The 14,192-nt window shown below is 42.6% G+C and overlaps 1 protein-coding gene across 1 annotated transcript in view; it reads right to left on the bottom strand.

The window, feature by feature from the left end:
* Positions 1 to 14,192, bottom strand: part of chd9 (chromodomain helicase DNA binding protein 9) — a 64,032-nt gene that overhangs the window by 43,040 nt on the left and 6,800 nt on the right. The window lies entirely within an intron of this gene.

Below are 14,192 nucleotides of genomic sequence, written 5' to 3'. Positions count from 1 at the left end.
ATCAGCATGAACTAAGGTAGGTCGAAGTCTCCAACCACCTAATCATTATGCATCTCTCCACTTAATAAACTATTTTCTAGCCAGGTTTGGCATTAAATGCATCCAACCTCCAAGTCTGGTATTTTATGTATGAAAAGATTAGCATAAAGTATTGTTCAAAACACCTGTCTTCATGTTTTGTAACATACAACAAGTAATCACATTAGAATAAAACACCATAAATAAGAAGGTTGTTATGAATGTATGAGGCCAGTCATACCACTAAGTTGATGGGTGAGTAATACATGCCAGCACATTGAGATGCCGTTTCACTGTACGAGGTAATCAAATATGAGACAGGGGCTGAGAAGAAAAAAATACTGTAAACCACTGCAACCCCATAATGAAATTACAATATACTGTGATGCTGTGACCACTGCAACTCATTCAGAAAAAACACAACCTTCTGGAGGATATGTGAACCTCTCAGACAGCAGAGCTTGTTGCTGTCCCCGTCTCAGATGCTGGGGGTGGGGGGTGGACCTGATTCACTCTGGATGATGCTCGCTTCAACTCTCAGTTTCCTATGCAACTCTACCATCAGACTTTTAGCATGATAAATGCCGGTGTTTCCCCCAAGAATTAATTTAGATCATGTAGAGAGGACTCTGAAACTCTGAAACCATGTGACCATGAAAACTCTCTGAGCCTGATACAAATGAAATTATTTTAGGTGGAGTAAGCCATTCAAAGGTAGGATAAATACCGGCTCAATGTAGCAGGTTACAGTGAGCCAGTTGCAGACATAAATAATCCAGAGTGGCTGATATATGATAATATGTGAATAATAGATGGTGTGACTGCATTTATGCCAACACAAGCGCCTTGTGGTGGGCCTTGAGCCCAGCGGAGAGGGAACCCATAAATGGATGACCTAATCTAAAAATGTGTTGCGTATGCCTACACGGCCCAGGCGCGGCCGGTAGCTTTTTTTCCTAGCTAAATAAAGAGAATTAGCTTGAACCTCGCCAACAAAGTGGGGGGAGGGAGTTGAATAACTAGCGATTCATTTGGAAGGAAGGGGGAAAACACACACACACACACGAGCTGCATTATGATTTTCACGTGTGCAACGCTGCTGAGGCTATTAGGAAGAAATTTACTGGATCATGCTGGAATGTTCTCATTCAAGTTAATGGTAAAAAAAAAAAAAAAAGGGGGAGGGGTTGAAAGTAAAGCTTAAGAGCGGAAGAACATGAGGGCACATGAAAGAAGCAGCAGGAGGAAGAAAAAAAATTTGAAAACAGGCTTCTATCAGAGAGAGAGAGAGAGAGAGAGAGAGAGAGAGAGAGAGAGGGGAAGAGAAAAGATAAAATGCACCAAAACTGAGAGCACTGCAGCTGTGTAATACATCTATAAATAACTGAAATTACAGCCTGCCAGCACTGCAGTGATTTCAATCTCTCTAGCAGCACGTAGTCCCATGAAAACGGTGGGGACCATTACAGCCCATGAAAAGGTAGAGTAAGCTCCATTTGGGGCGGCCAGCCCCCCCCCCCCCCCCATGGAGTGAGCTCTCTGGTGACTGACAGGTTCAACTCATGGAGGACACACACACACATTGCCCTGTACATAAACTAGAGCGCAGGGCAGCTTGACGAGAGGAATGGCAAAGAGATGTATGGAATGAGTAGAGAGTGGGGGTGGGGGAAAGGAAACACTGTAAAGCGAGTGTGCCTTGATAAGGTCTAGCACAGCACAGCAAAGCAAATGAGTATGGAGGAGAGGAAAATAAATCAGCAATGAGTTCAAGATGGCGGCAGTGCAGCATGAGCCAGTAGCAGAGGAGGTTGTTCAGTTCCTGCCGGCCCCTCCTCCTCCCCCTCGACCCTCCTCCCTCCCAGCTCTCAGAGCAGCTCACTTACCCTTCCTCTTGGCCTCTTCACTGTAGACATGGTGTTTTTTTTTCCTTCCTCTTTCCTCCCCCTCTCCAACCGGCTAACAAAAGCCTTGCCCTTTCGCCGGGTTTTTTCCCTCTCCGTTGCTCGCTCACGCTTTCTCTTCTTACAAACACACTCACTCTTTGCCTTTCAACAGTCGTTTTCTCTCACTCTTCCTTGAGCCTGGTGTCCCCCCCTCCCCTCCCTCTCTCCTCGTTTGCCTCCCCTCCTCCTCCCCGGTCAGCTCTTCTCCTCAGGCAGTGCGAGAGCGCTGGAGCTGTTCGTCTCCTCCTCCCCCAGCGGGCAGGGCTCAAGAGGAGCGCATGGGAGCTCTCTCTCTCTCTCTCTCTCTCTCTCTCACCCTCGTTTGTCTCTTCACAGGGTGATGAGGGAGCAACGCTGTGGGCGGTAGAGGAGGTGCGTGGCAGTCCAGGAAGCTCTCATTCTGCTGCTGCGTGCTGCTTTGCCGTCGTCCAGCTTCACCCAAGTCTCCCTCACTCTCTCTCTGTGCGTGTGTGTCAGAGTTGCCTTCCCCTGCCTCCTCTCTCCTCCCCACTCATTGATTCCTGTTTCCGCCTGCCTTTCGTGTTCTCTCTCTGTGCCTCTCTGAGCCTTCTCCCTCTTATTTCTCCTTGTTTCTTGCTCTTTTCAGCTTTGTCGTTTCCCTTTTTGCGCCTCTCCTCGTCTTCTTCAGCAGCCAGGATAAGGTAGGTTACTCCTCTTATTACACACAAAAAGGCTTTTGTGTTAGCTTGCTTGCTTGTTTGGCCTTTTGTTTTTTCCTTCTTTTTCCCCCACTTGTCTTTTTCCTCGTTCTCCCTCGCTGCCCTGCCCTCTCCTTGGCTGGGGTGTGTATGGCGAGCTCGAAACTCTGGCAGGCAGAGCGGCGGAAAATGAAAGCACAAAGCAGCAAAATGCATCAGCATGAATATTAGAGATGTCGTTAAAACCCTCGTTTTTCTCTCTCTCTCTCTCTCTCTCTCGCTCGCTCACTCACTCACTCACTCGCGCTCTCACTCGCTCTCTCTCTCTTTGTAAGGAAGTAGGCCAGCAGATGGTGCTAGCAGTTATTACATTAACTTTCACAACTTAACCCCAGAAGTACTGGATTTCGCTCACACCACAGACTGTCAACATCAGAGCTGTTTTTGTCCACATGTAGGTTACTGCCAATGACATGCTGATTTACTTCTGGAACAGCATCATACAGAAAAGTTAGGTGAACAAACAGATAAACAAATTCAGCTTCCTGTGCACCAGAAGAGATCTTGGAGGGGAGAGCTGGCTTTTCAGGGGACTCCTGACAGCATGATTCAGGGGCCATGAGCACCGGCTGGCACATGGTATTGGGAGTTATGCAAAGATGCACGGCTGGCCTGAAGCCAGGTACAGTGCACAGCACTACTGGGTCAGGCCTGAGTTACTGACAGATAGTCCATCAGCCTTTAAATCTTTATTTACTGTGCAAAGTCAGCTGAACACACTTCTTTCCAAGCCAACACCCTGTTCACTTTTCATGCAGCTTCACGCACGGGCATATGTGAGCTGCCCAGTGCAACCAGGACTTCACATACCTGGGGCTAGGAATATATATATATATATATATATATATATATGACCACATCTGATTCAAAACATTAACACCTTTTCAAACGGACAGATGAAGCTGACTACAGGCTGTTGACTGAAAGAGTTTAGTAAATAAAACACAACACACACAGTCACTACATCACAGAGGATCTTCAACAAGACCTTAAAAATCAATGAAAAATCTTAACAAACATATATCTCAGAGGAACTGTGTTATTTTGGTAAACATGAAATGTTCATGAACTTAGATGTGACTTTTTGGGGCATGCATGACCCATAAAATGAATAAAATAAAATTTGTATTATTTTTGTATAACTTATATTGTTATTGTTACATTCTGATCCCTCTCAGCCAAAAGGCAAAGCTACTAGTTGTGAGTTTATTCAAGTATGGTGTGAAATATGTGGGTGAGCATGTGTACAATACAATATGGCAGTAAACTGCAAGTTGAACCTGTAACCTTAATAAAGCTGTATGTGACTGACCAAATGAAATGGTGTGGACAGCCTTATTCAAAATGTGTGAGCGCATGTTTGTGTGAGTAGGGAAGGGGAAGGTTTTAAGATGAGTGGGATGACCACTGCCAACACATAGGTATGATAGTTGCGTTGGACGTTCTCTAACTATATCTCTGAGGTTTGTGCAGTGTTACATTTTACAGCTTTATATCTCCTACAGAGACGACTGCCATGTGTGCATAACAATGGCAGTCCTTTCCGTGTGCAGCAGCAGGCAACAGATCCACCTGCCAGGCCTTGGAGTTTGGACTTTAAAGCAGACCACATGCTCACTGGGAGCTGAGCAACAGTGTCAACTCCAAGCTAAACAAATCCACTGTCAGATAATGCCTACCAGGGTACACCACCTGGGGGTGAGCCTTGACTACACACATCAACAGTGCAATGCGTGTTACACCCATATAGGCATAGTCTCTGTCACAAACAATCAAAATAGAAACAAAACTGTATAATTTGTAACTGCATCAGCCGTAGGTATACATAATTATGCAACCTCTTGCACGTGCAACAGCACAGAATGGCCTTTCTGCTGTAAAAAGGTGGGGAAAAAAGCTATCCTTAAAGAAACATCAAGTAACAATTGCCATCTACAATCCAAACAAATCACTGTAACAGTTAACAGGCTATTTGTTTGGTAAAATAGGCAACAGGTGACAGACATTCAAAAAGTCAGAATAATACCTTATTTCAAACAGAAAGACAGAAGTTACCATACGTGGCTGTTAGTGATAATAAAAAACATTTTCTTCACTGGGAAGGTTTGTTTGTGTGTGTTACAACGAGAGCAAAGACAGAAAGAGGAAAAGAGAATAACAGTTAACAACATACACATGCTTCAACTGTCACATGGCTGAAGCCACAGCTCCATGGCAACTAAACAGTTAATATGCAAACCAGCCTGGCAGCTCTGTATGAGGGGGAGTGGCTTCCTTTAAAGGACAGATGAGGGAGGGAAGAGGAAGAGGAGGGGAGTAGAGGAAGGGGAGGGGAGTAGCAGAGCTGGTGAAAGGAAGCGAGTGCAAAAAATGTGTGTGAGTGTGTGCGCATAGAGAGCGGTAGGGTGGCTGTCGAGGCACAGGTGTCTGTCTCTGAACACTCCATTACTTCCTCATCAAAGGGACTGTATTAGTGCGCCACGGCTCTCATTTCTTGCCTGTACCATGGTGAGAGTATGCACTAACTCACCATTAGGGAAAAGAGAGCTGAGAGATAGCACTGACTGAAAATGAAGATGGCTAGCACACACTGGTGCTTCTGAGTCCACAGCTAGCTGCTATTCTCAAACACAGAGAAGAAATCCATAACCAACTGAAATATAATGTCACCCCGTGTTAATGGTAACATTATCCATGGTGCACTGAATGACAAAAAAAGGCCTTTTTCATCTATTATGCACCGTCTACTACATGTGCACACGTTTGATCTCGTTATTGGTTATTTCAGTTTTAAACTTTTGCAATTAAGTGATGAAACAATACTTTGTTTACGTAAGACTGCTTGCACTGCTGAACAACCAAGATCATTGACACTGTTCTGTAGCTGACACTCAGCTCCTGCTGTTCACTATTAAAGACGTCATTGACTTTTCTTTTTTAATTTTGTTACTAATCTTCTGTTTCGTAATTTTGCTTTTCAGCTGATAACATATTAGCTCAGATTTTCTAACCAAGATCATTAGTCAAAATTGCTAAACGTTTTTAAATCCTCGTAATTGATTATCAAAATTGTCACTGATTGATTGTCTGTCATTTAACTTTAACAATGAACAATCTTCTAAACTAACACTGTATATATTGGATGAAAATCATCTCTATATGGGAAACAATAGAGCAAAATATTTGTGATCAAGGAGTAAGTGATCTGGTATGAGTTACTTGACATGAGACGCTGCCCTCTTCTATAACACTACCACAAAACAAAAAAAACCAGGGCCTGATAAACAAAGTCTCATCACTTTTACCTCCAACCTTGGTTGTACGTTTGCCTCACTTTTCACACTTTCTCGAAAATGTTTCTCAGTGCTGTTTACTAATAGGCTTGGCCTTTAGACTTTCTCACATAAATAAAAACATCACAGATGCCTCGTCGTCACCCATAACCAGATCTCATATCTATGGCTTATTTAATGAATATGAACTGTTAAGTGTAGGTGCAAAAAAAATTAGGCCCGACTAATTAGGCCTACGGCTACAGGTCAGTTTATAGCCACACTGGACTGTGAGGAGGCGGCGGGGTTGACAAATGAAAGGAGACATCATGCACAGCAATGCTTCCTCAACCAATTAAATGCAGCACCATGCATTAATGATCCTTTATTCAGGGCCAAGAGTGTAGCTGGGCTGAGCATGGTCACCTGAGTCCTGAGCAGAGCGGTAGAATAACTTGGACAGACTGAGCGGGTGGATGGGTGTCCCTGTACTTGGCTGGTGTGCTGTGTCTGGAGCAGATGACCTGCTGGGGGCGTGGCTGAGTGCAGTGACTATATAGTTGTGACATCACAACCTTACAGAAGTCCTGATGGCTCGTTTAAAGGAACCATTTCTGAATACGTGCTGTGTGCATTTCTCCACGGACTGAGCGTTTTGATACTTTCACAGTATTTATACAGCACCTAGACCTACTTTATAACCAAACAAGACATGGAACTCTCTACAATATGGGACAGTAACAAACTAGAGGAGTAAGCCAAGTTCAAGTCCGACAACAACATTGACCTCAGAAGATACAACACTACTAGCAATATGTGTGTGCGCGCGTCTGAGATACTTATAGTTAACACGCGTACATGTAAAGATCAAAGGACCCTGATCACAAAGACAGACAAACAGAAAACAACATGTATACATGCAAACACCCCACTTCTTTCTCTCTTTCCTCTCACACACACATTCACTCTCTAAAATAATCTTTACACCAGGTTAATTGGATACATTTAACTGGTCCAGCTATAGCAGGGACTTGTCTCATCACTACAGCCCTGCTGCACTCCCCAACAACTCCAATCCAACAGGCATTAACAAAAACAGCCTATTAGCTCACTATTATGCAGTTATGCAGCACAGACAGCCATTCCTATTGCTAATAAAAAGGTTTGTGGGCACAGGTACAGTCATCTGGCTAGGATTGAACTGAACACTAGGGGGTGACTGTGAGGAGAGCGAGCAGGAACACATATCTGAATCGGTCTAGTGACTGCCATCAGAAAAATACAAAAAGGAAGTTAAACAACCCACAATGCTTTGTGACAAATTGTGATATTAATATTAATCTCGCCTAATCTCTCGTGTGTCTTGGTTTAGTTTGGTCTGTAAAAAAACAGCTGTGACTTGGGTTTGAGGCTTGTGCAGAATACAGAGTATAGCCTAAGCCTGGCTCTGTGTCAATCAGGCGAAATGACTGAGAAGAGCAGGCAGTGATTCTAAGTAGGGCATCTGCCCTTCTTGCATCTTTAAGTGTCAGCTCAGAGGGCAGTCGCTCAGCAAGATTTAAAATATTTTAAGGGCTAGCACTGTGTGCAAGCACTAGTAAGCATGAGCCAAACTGAAAGCAAGAGGCCATCCATCCAGATGGACACCCTTCACAATTAGTAGCTGACTCCCAGATTTTACATACCAGCAGTGCCATTGTGGATCCTTTCCTATTCAAATACAGTTCACCACTCTAAATGCAGGTCTCTTTTGTGTTCAATAAAATATTTGTACACTTGAATCTATTCAGAGGTAGTCATGGTAGTGGTAACTATCACCTACTGTCAGCTCTGTCTTTTCACCTCATCAACATTTGTTGAATTGCGACACGACATCAGTAGTTGCCATTTTCTCACAGATAGTGAGTGCCTTTCTGGAATTTCTGTTCAGGCTTGCAAACCTTAAAGGATAATTCTAGTTTATTGCATACATACATTACATTATAATTATGGATTTTATTTTTGTAGATTTGGCCATTGGCATTGCCGAAAACTGGAAATATAGCCAAGTCTGACAGGGCAGGAAACACAAGCTGTCAGATGATCAAACAGGCTATAAAAAATACTCAGATTATCTAAACCACCTAATTTGATGGTAAAACCAGTAGTGGCCGCACCAGTAATGTCAGCATTAGTCCCTCATTGCACAGGAAAAATATTGAACTAGGAACGCAGACCTATAAACAGTGATCAAAGCTATTTGTTATATTATTTGTTGAGTAGAACGTTATCATAACCAATAGAAAAAATGGCTAAAGTATGACCCATGTTGTAATAAACCAGAATTATGCTTTAAACTGCATAAGGGGTCTCCTAACTTAGAATCTGAACTAATCAAAACTTAGTAACAGTATTCGATTATTCCTTTGAAATGAGACTCAATAACAGGGACTTGAAAGCAGCACAGGTGGCTTCCAAAGAAGTGACAGTTTTGCAGGTGCTGTATGAATCATCTACCCCAGAGAAATGAAATGTGTTTTGCATATTGAACAGCTCAAGGTTTTTGTGTACTTTACGTGCTGTGTCACAAACAAAATCACGCACCTTCTTCTTTAAGGCTTTAAGATCTTTTTTTAAGGCTGTTTTTTTTAACGGTGGTTGTTCTGAGTGATGACGTGGTGCTCTCTGAATCAGAGATGGCACAGTCGGTCAGACACCAGGCAGTGAAGTGAAGCTGAACTGTGCAAAACAAGCAAGCCGGATGATGCCATTCATTAATGGGAACATCGGTGTAAACTGAAGAGTGGAGCTGAGAGGAGGTCCCTTAGGATGCGAAAGAGAGAGAGCCAGACAGAGATGGAGAGCGAGGGGAGGAAAGAGGGAGGGAGATTCAGCAAGGGGCTTACTGCCAGACCTTTACAACTCCTTCATTATTGAAGCAGTGCAAAGTGAGATCAGGGCCAATGCCTGCGTAAAAAGGAACACACACAGAGGCAACTACGTACATCTGCACACCAGCAACACGGAGCGGGTGCGTAGTCGACCTGCAGCCTTCAGAATATGATGAAGTAAGGACCCCCCCGCCCCCGATCTGATTTCCACCTCCTGCTCTGTGTGAGGCAGGTGTCTGTGGAGTGAATCTCTGCTGGAATGTTAGAGGCCAGGCACACAGACTTTCTCCCACCAAACAAAAGAGAATATAATGAACAGGATCACCTCTACCCCATCAGGAGAATTTTATAAAAGAATAAGAAAAATATATCAAGCTGAGTTAGAAGGCGGATGTTTTCTGTAAAAATAATTTGGTTTGAAATAGAGAACCATGCGATAAGTACATAAATCCATTCATAAATACATCATACCAAGATTTAAAAAATATATTTTAACACCATGGAGCAGACCTGAGATTGCACATACAGTACATGTATGTTGTGCAACTCTCAAGCAAAAAATGTAAAAATGTGCGCTGATGAAACCATTTGCCTTGTTGAATTAATTCTCAGTTCAAAAATGGGAAAAAACATGCCATTCAGGTCTTTGATCACCTCCTGTGCCATGCGTAAGATCATTATGAATTATGAGTTTGATTATTTGATGGACACAAGCAGATACAGATGCTGTAGTCTACAACTGTTTGATCTGTGAGAGGAAGCAGTCAGTGGTGGACTGGACTGTCTCAGTATCCTTCAGTTGCTGCTTTTCATCCAGTTGTCACCGTGAATATTCATAAAACAACTCAGCAGTCAGTACAGCCAATCATCGTGACAATAAGAGTGACTGTTAGGCTGTGAGACAGAGCAGACAAGGAGCAGCAAGTGATGACAAAGAAACATCTTCATGAAAAATAAAGAAAAGTTAATGCCGTGTTTAAAAACATAACCAGAAAAAAACACTGAATTTCAGTCAATAATTGGAAGAAGTCAATGGACGAAGACAGAAAGAGGCTGTGTTAAACAACAAATATACATCGCACTGTAGAAACTTTTCTTACTTTTCCAAACTTTTTTTTGTCATTACTTAATCTCAGTTCTCTAAGGAATAACCACTTTATTGCAGCACAAGGAAGAGAGAACTAGCTGTGGGGTTGTTCTTCAGGAGAGTAAAATGTTCTTTATGTAAAACTACAACAAAGTGCCACTATTTGTTCTAAGTGATGAATTTAGCATATTTTTCCTAAAAAAGAAAACTACTGCACTTACTCAAAGTACAATTATACAGTTTTTCAAAAGAAAAAGTTGGCTAAAATAAAAATAATTTGGTGACACAATAACTACTGTGGCTTATTAATCATGATGCCAGTTATCAGAATCAGAATCAGAAATACTTTATTGACCCCGGGGGGAAAATTGTACAGTACCGGTGCTCCCATTCAAGAGTACAAAGTAGCATAATTTAGAACTAAAAGTATGTACAAAATATAAAAATAAGAAATAGAAAATAAAAAATATACACATTTACAGTATTTAAGTGAACAATATTCATGTCAAGTTTAAACACTTCCAATTTTACTGGCCCTGGCTTTTCTTCAGATTGCACCTGCCACTCTAATATCGACCATCAGAGCTGATTTGATTCAAGTAAGATTCAATTACAACTAAACTTTTGATTTGATTCAGTAAAACGTCATTTTCAGTTGGTGTAATTTTCACTGGTAGTTACTAACTTTGACTGGCAGTTCCTCACATTTGATTTCAGACACTAAATAGATAATACCCTCTACACCAAAAATAGTACCCAATGGGCAGTTATACACAAGGCACATCACTGAGGATACTAACATAAAACTAGCTACATAAAATTGCTATTACAAACCATCATCCAAATCTTTCATTTTTATGAATAATTTCCCACTCAGTAAAGTGGAGGCACTTTGCACTACAGACATGCAACATAAAGGTAACGGACTACACTGGTCTTGGTAGAGGTGGTGGTGTGTGGTAACACTTATGATAGCGTATATGAGTTTAGCCACATTGACTCCACCAAGGCAAGGACACCCGCACATTAACAGGAATACCAAGATGGGCTCTACACTCGAACGACTGCTGAATTACAGTCAGCCATGATTTCTCAAGATTAAAAACAACCAATTTTTCTATAAAGCAAACTACAAGAAAGAAATCAATAACCACTTTTGATAAAAATGGGTAAACTGAAACAAGGCCATCCAAGACATTCTGTCAATATGTCAAGGTTTTTTGACCAGGTGCTTTGTTTGCCTTTGTTTATTTAAATGCATCTTTTTGTGAGCCTGTATGACGGTTCTGTAGCTTGACTCACAACACGGTGAGTGATGATACATTAATGACATAACAGTTTCAACAGTGACCTTTCTTCTACAAAAGTTAACAGTGAATTGAGTGAGTCAATTGCTCTGTCAACAAAAATTGTTGAGTGTTGCAAAATACAAGCATAAACACTCAATAAACAAGGTCTCAACTTGAGGACACAGGCATCCATGGCAACTAGCTAATGACTTCCTACTGACACAAACCTGTTTGCTGAACTTACAAATCAGTAACCAGTAAGCCAACTGCCATCTCTGTGGACAATGTGACTGGTCTATCAAAGTCAAACTGTGGTAAAGAAAACCATGTATCACGTGGAACAGAAGAACAGACTTATTGCAGCCCCACAAACTTTAACTAGCTAGTTTTATACAGGCTTTACTTGATGTTTCATTCCAAGATTTTCAGATACAATCCCTCCTTCCTTCCACCACCTGCGACAATCATAGTGTCAGTTGTAAACACAAGGGCAAAGCGGTCATTACCCCTCCATGCCTTTTCTAATTTCCTCTGTTGCACCCTACACTGAGCCTTATTTACAAGTGGTTTTCATGCCGTCTTCCTCAAGAGAGTCTAGTCTTTCTATACCTGGAGACACTGTGATACCTAACCACCCAGCTTTTCCCTCTCTGCCAGTCAAAGGTTAACATGAGTTCAAGGAGGTTGCCTGACGTCACCACAACCAAAAAGCCTTGAATTCCAGTCACATACACACACAAAAAAAAACCCCTCCACATTTGACCGCTGAGCAAACACTCACCCACCCCTCAACCCTGAAAAATATTCAAAGCCGTTTAATCCCTGGAGAAAGAGGCAAGAGAGAGAGGGAAGGAAAAAAAAAAAGCAGAATAAAAGAGCATACTTTAAATTCAGACCTACTGTGCACTTTGGGCTGGCAGCGTTCCCACATGCTCCTGACACACTCGATCCAAGTACAACTCCCTCCTCCCTCTCCTCTCTCAGCTCCTCCCCCACCTCCTCCACTGAGCCCTCCCCTTCCGCCCACAGCAAAGACCGCCTGACTTCCTGTTTACCTCTGACCCTTTGCTATCACCCGCCCCCGTCCTTATCTGGCAGGCCTCCAAACAGACAGGCCGGATGCAAACAGTCACAGAACACTTGACAGAGCGAGCAAGCCAGAGGGGGGGGGGGGGGGGGGGGTAGAGAGAGGTAGAGAGAGAGAGAGAGAGAGAGAGAGAGAGAGAGAGAGAGAGAGAGAGGGAGGGTGGGTTGTGTACGGATGTTGGGGGAGGTGATCAGAGAAAGCGTGTGAATGAGACAGCCTATTACCATGTGGCCACTAAAGCTGCAGGCTGCCCAGGGGTGTGCGCGCCAGCGTGCAAAATGTGTATGTGTGTGTGCGTGTATTTGGGTGGTGGGGTGAGGGCTAGAGTGATGGTGTCATGGTGTCAAGTTTCAGGGCTGATTATGGCATTGCCTGCCCAGTCTGGCCAGCTGGTTGGCTAGGAGTTATATAAACCCTCAGAGAGGTCAGGAAGCAACAAAGCTAGCATATCACACATACACGCACCACTCCTACTTGCAAGCACACACACAAACCCTAAGTTGCTTACTCGCGACACAGCTTAGAGGCCAAGGGAGGGTAGAGAGGAGTGAGCAGAGATACCTAGTCAGATAATAAATCTAAACCAGCAACGCAAGCAGGCAGGGAGGAGGCACCTGCTCAGCGTCACGGCCAGGAGGGCTGTAGTGGCTACAGCAGCCCAGGCCATCAGTATCTATCAGTCTCCACTTCCATGCAAACTGCAGTGTAATAGCAGGTCAGAAAACTGCAAAGCCAATCATTAAGAATATGTATGTCATGACAAGAGAATAGGGGTACAAATTTACCAGAAGAGATTAAGATGCACTGAGGCTCATATGACATCATGTAGGAAACACCTGAGTCTACATGAGAAATCGAGGCTAAATGGCAAAATAGAAAAACTGACAACTGTACATTTTCCAGGTCTAGTCTCTGTTTTAATATTTATTTATCTGCAGCAGCAAATCACCAATATGCTTAAAATGTGCCAATCTTTTTCAAGAATATGGTGAGAGGTAGTAAAAGAAATTTAACTGGAGCTGAGCTACATATAACAGATTTTAGAGTAATTACGTAATTGCAGTTTATTTAAACACATTCTCTGAAAAAATGCACGAATTAGACATTCAACATGTCCAAAATCAAATAACAAATTAGGACAATAATCAAGCTCTCCATTTTTCACACTACTGTATTGAGCAACATTTTGCCTGTGTATTAAACAGAAGGGGTGGGCGATATGGAAAAGACACTGTTGCAATATGTAATACTGGAGTATGATATATTCTCTAGAAATCCAATTGAGAAACCATTCTGTACTGTACACTGTACAGATGAAATGGCCAGATGGAAAAATCTGTTTCTGACTAATACATGTTGAAGTAACTAACTGAACAACCATCTAGTGACCAGGCAAATCAAAATACTTGATCATGTTAATGTGAAAACCCTGTAAAACCAATATGACCACAAAGCAGTTCTGCTCATTGATTTGTAACACTGCCTGCAATGGTCTATTACAACCTACACATATTACATTTCACAATTATTTTGTTTGCCACTTTAACATGCACAGAGATCTCAAAGTCTTGAGTTCCTGACTACACACAGCATCAAGAATGACTACTGACTCACATGAGTACATGAAAGCATTACAAACTGGAATTCAGCTCAGAAGGGTCACAGTAGGGTGCTTGATGTCTGTGAGCTTAAACTACCTCCTCAGAGAAAACCCCTGGCAGTCTATAAATGTTGCTAAAATGATTCATGGGACAGGCCAGAGTTCTACACACATCTGTTCATTTGAATTTAGTTCCATTGCACCAGAGCCTAAGACATTATTTTTACTCAATTTAACCTTTGAATATGTCAACCTGGAACAACTACTCTTGAAACCCGGGTGCTCATCACAGCTGCAGCTGACC

Source organism: Enoplosus armatus, chromosome 1 (assembly GCF_043641665.1).
Source record: "Enoplosus armatus isolate fEnoArm2 chromosome 1, fEnoArm2.hap1, whole genome shotgun sequence".
Classification (NCBI taxonomy): Eukaryota; Metazoa; Chordata; class Actinopteri; order Centrarchiformes; family Enoplosidae; genus Enoplosus; species Enoplosus armatus.
The sequence above is the reverse complement of the archived record's forward strand: the minus strand, read 5'-3'. Positions and strand labels throughout refer to the sequence as shown.